The sequence below is a fragment of the Cariama cristata genome, unplaced genomic scaffold, assembly GCF_000690535.1.
Source record: "Cariama cristata isolate BGI_N322 unplaced genomic scaffold, ASM69053v1 scaffold6083, whole genome shotgun sequence".
NCBI lineage: Eukaryota > Metazoa > Chordata > Aves > Cariamiformes > Cariamidae > Cariama > Cariama cristata.
In genome coordinates this window covers 3,083-6,903 of record NW_009610053.1, presented here as the reverse complement: position 1 = coordinate 6,903, position 3,821 = coordinate 3,083, and positions in this window count along the sequence as shown.

Sequence of the window (3,821 nt, the reverse complement as noted above, 5' to 3'; positions counted from 1 at the left end):
AAACCAGGGCGCGCTGGCGCAGGCGAAGTTCAGAGAGATCACATGTAAATGAGGGCTGGCTGCAGACTCCCGAGGAGAGTTTTATTTCGCTTAAACCTGAACTTGAACTTGCAAACACGCTGCCGGAGCCTGGGACGGGCAGACCGCAGCCGTGAGGGGCTGGGATCCAGGGCTGCCGCCGGCCCCATGGACCCACCGTCAGGGCTGGGGTGTCCCCGTGCACCCATGGGCTTTGTGCCGTGTCCAGGGGCACAGGGAAACGGAGGACAACGCGGGCACTGTAGTTTCGGGAGTGGGCTCGTGACTGTTCCCAAAGGGAGCTCTTTTTTCCTAGCAAAATGCTGGAAAGTCCCGTCGAAGCAGTGTGTCTGCCATCCCAGTTTCCATGGGAGTTCCCGGCGTGAGGTTATAAGCGGATCCAAGTCCCAATGCACACTTTATTTCATACAAGGAAAGAAATAAGTGAGATTTAGCATAAGAAATATTAAAGTGTTGCACTCTCTAGCAAATTTAACTGTGTTTCCAGCAGAGGAAAATACAGGGCTGTCTAAAAAGTTGAGGCATAAAGTGCAGAATTTAAAAAACCCCTTCACAGGGTATTTACTTTTAAATCGCAATAGTAGATGTAACCCTCGAGGCAGGTTTTAAAGTCGTCTTTTTGCTTCTTTGATAAAATGAGTACTGTCATTTCCTTTTTCTTTTGCAAAAGGCGACGTATGTACCAGGGGAGCAAGAGAGGTGCCGATGCCGGTGAGCGTCACCCAGGTGTGGTGGCAGAGGTGGCTGCTGGCCGGGCCGCAGGCATGGGGGCAGCGTCCTCCCCCCTCAAAGCTGTACTTGGCTAGTGGGTCATATTTTGGTCATTTCTGATTACTCCCGAACAATTTTGGCTATGTTTATAGCAAAACTTTGAAAGGATGAATGGGCAAAAAAAATTCTTGTTGGCAGTAACTCAGGAAATATCTACAAAGATGTCCTTTCTGGAGCAAGATATTATTTCAGGGTTTGTGTTAGGATCATTTTTATTCTGTGACAGCACATAAAGAGAGCGGGACAGAGCAATGAGGTCTGGCATAGCTAAAATCCCTTCTGTGTGCGTGAGGTTATATAGTTTATCAATGCAGAAACCACCACAGGCTTTGAAAAGTAAACAGCTGGCTTGGGTCTGTGTGCTGCACTTCGGAGCTGTCTGCTGGATTTAAATGGCTAGCCTGCGATTGTTGGAGTGGGGCAGATATATATAGTTTTTCTTTTAAACAAGTCAAAAGGTTTTTGCAACCATTTGTTTTCTTAGTTCCTTTATTTGTTACTATTTTCCTTTCTGTTTCATTTTGGTTTATTTTGCTTTTACAAATATCTTCACTGCCACCGGCAAATCTACAAATAAATAAAAAAAGAGAAAGTTTCTATCCCAGTCAGAAAACCTTATGGCAGCGACAAATATCAGAGAAAGCCATCGTCTCTCTCAAAGATTCCATCTCACCATCCACTTAATCCGCTTGCTGTACCTCAGATCTCAAGTAACTTTCATACTGTGGGCTCACTTTAATGGATAGAATCTATTTTTCATGAAAAAAGCAGGAAATAAGCTGTCTTTCGTACAAAGATTTACAAAATGTAATCATTGTTGAAATATTCTCTTTGAACTGCCTTGTCCGCAGGGGTGTCTGGCTCCCAATACCCCCGTTTCTTTAGAACACCCTTACAAGTTCTTCTGGTAGATCAGGTACACTGGTGGTTCTGGTCTTTGATGTCTTGAATGAATGAAAGAAAAGCATAATAAAAGAGAGCTGTTGATCAAGCATAAAATACTCTTTAAGCTGACAGAATGGCAGAGTTAACACATTCTAAGCTGCTTTTAGGTTTTTCCTTTTTTCCTCACATTTTCCTGTGCTTTGTGTACAGTGGGGGTTTTTATTTTTTGCAAAGTCTCTGATCTATGTAGTATGCCGTCCTCTAACAAAAACCAAAATGGGATTGTTTCTCTCTCTTTCTCCCTTTCTTTTTCCTCTCTCTCTTTCACTCCACTATCTTTTTTTTTTTTCTTCTTTAAAACAGCGAGGGTTACGGTTTAGCGTTTCTGCAGTTAGCTTTCAGCGCACCACTCGAAGTTTAGAAGTTATTTTGCAGATTTCAAAGTCAATTTACTAACAAAGAAATGAACTTCTTCGCTTAACTATTTAGAAAACTGGAGGAAAACTGTAGCTCGCAAAATGTTCCCGAAGTAAGAGGAAGACCCTCTGTCGAAAAGCAAAATTGTAAACCGAAAGACGGACATAAAAATGACCTCATTGTGAGAGAACTTTCTTTTAGAGTCAGAGAAAAAGGAAAGTTTTCTTCCTGTAGATCTAATTTAGATCTTAAGTTCCCATACATTATTTATACATCATATTCAACGTGCCAGCCTACTCTGCTTGCTGGATTACATTTCAAACATTTGCCATTGATAAGTTGTTGCTGTATTATATTCAGGCTAAACGCGAATATGTCATAGCGCAGTCAATCTTTAATCCGCTGAGCTTCAGGTTCGGGCGGCAGGGGGTCCAGCGCTCAGAGCATTGCTTTATACTTAAGAAACATCTGGGGCCAGCTGGGACACTTTACTGGAACATTCAGATGTCTGAACAACAGCAGGAGTTACTGTATGAGTGTGTTTTCATAGGTTTGGGAGGGTTTGGGGTGACTTAGTTAAAAACACTAGCTGTTCCCAACTTGAGGTTTGAACCCAAGCAGAAATCTTGCCTGAAGTGAGTTTGTTGGTCCCAGGAGAGAAGTGGTTTGGACTACTATACATTTTTAATAGTCAGCAGGCAAAAGTCCATATTACAAAATTATTGCACGTAATTTAATGCAGTTTGCCACAACCGGCGTTCTCGCAAAAGCTATTGGATGCAGAGCTACTGTACACATCGCCTGGAGACTAGTGTCCCTCCCGGGATGGGTTTTATCTTCCTCGAGACAGTATAAATATGCTCGTAGTGGGGCGTGCAAGTCTCCTGGGTGTGGATGTTGGACAACCAGAAGATTCACTCACTGTTTTATGTCCCTTTGGGGATGACCAACATGCTACTTTGGTCCCTTTTGGTATTTCGCTTTGGAAAATATAATTACTCAATAATTTATCCCAGCTCTAAGAAAATAACTTCCATAGGCACAAAAGTGACCTTGTCTTTAATATTCACCTTTCGGATTACGCAGTAGGATCAAATTTCGTGCCTGGAGAAACTCTGGAGAAACCAATAGAAAAGTGGGATGAATTCAGACGTGGGGTAAACCAAGGGCAGTTACTTTATCTCCCGGAGCCCTCCAGCCAGTCGCACCAGAAACCGGATTGCCACTGCCTTCACTCGCCCCGGCCGCCCTTTTGAAATTGCATCAAAGCCCCAGTTTTGGCCCCTTGCTTTCAAACGACGCACCGTTGGGAAGAGCCTTCCTGGGACCTCTCACAAGGTGACGTCTAAAGGACCAGTTTGCTGCCTGGCTGTTTACATTCTCCTTTTACCTTTGCAGCCAGAAGGACTCAGGACTCGTTTACCCCAATGCACCTTCCCGGGGTTAATGTTTTTGATTGCCTTGAAGTTCTTGAGATGACTGAGATGTCATCCCCAAACAAAACAACTGAACTGATGCGCCGTGATCAATCCTCGCAGGTGCCTGACGGTTGTGGCTCAGGTTCAGCTCGGCTGCTCAAACAGCCGCTTTGCCGGCGAGCTCTAAAGCTGCAAGTGGGGTTTTTTTTATTTAGACTCTTATCAAAGGTGGATTTTCCCGCCCTGGCCCGTGCAGCGATAGCTTCCTGCAAGTGCAGCCGTGCCCGGGGC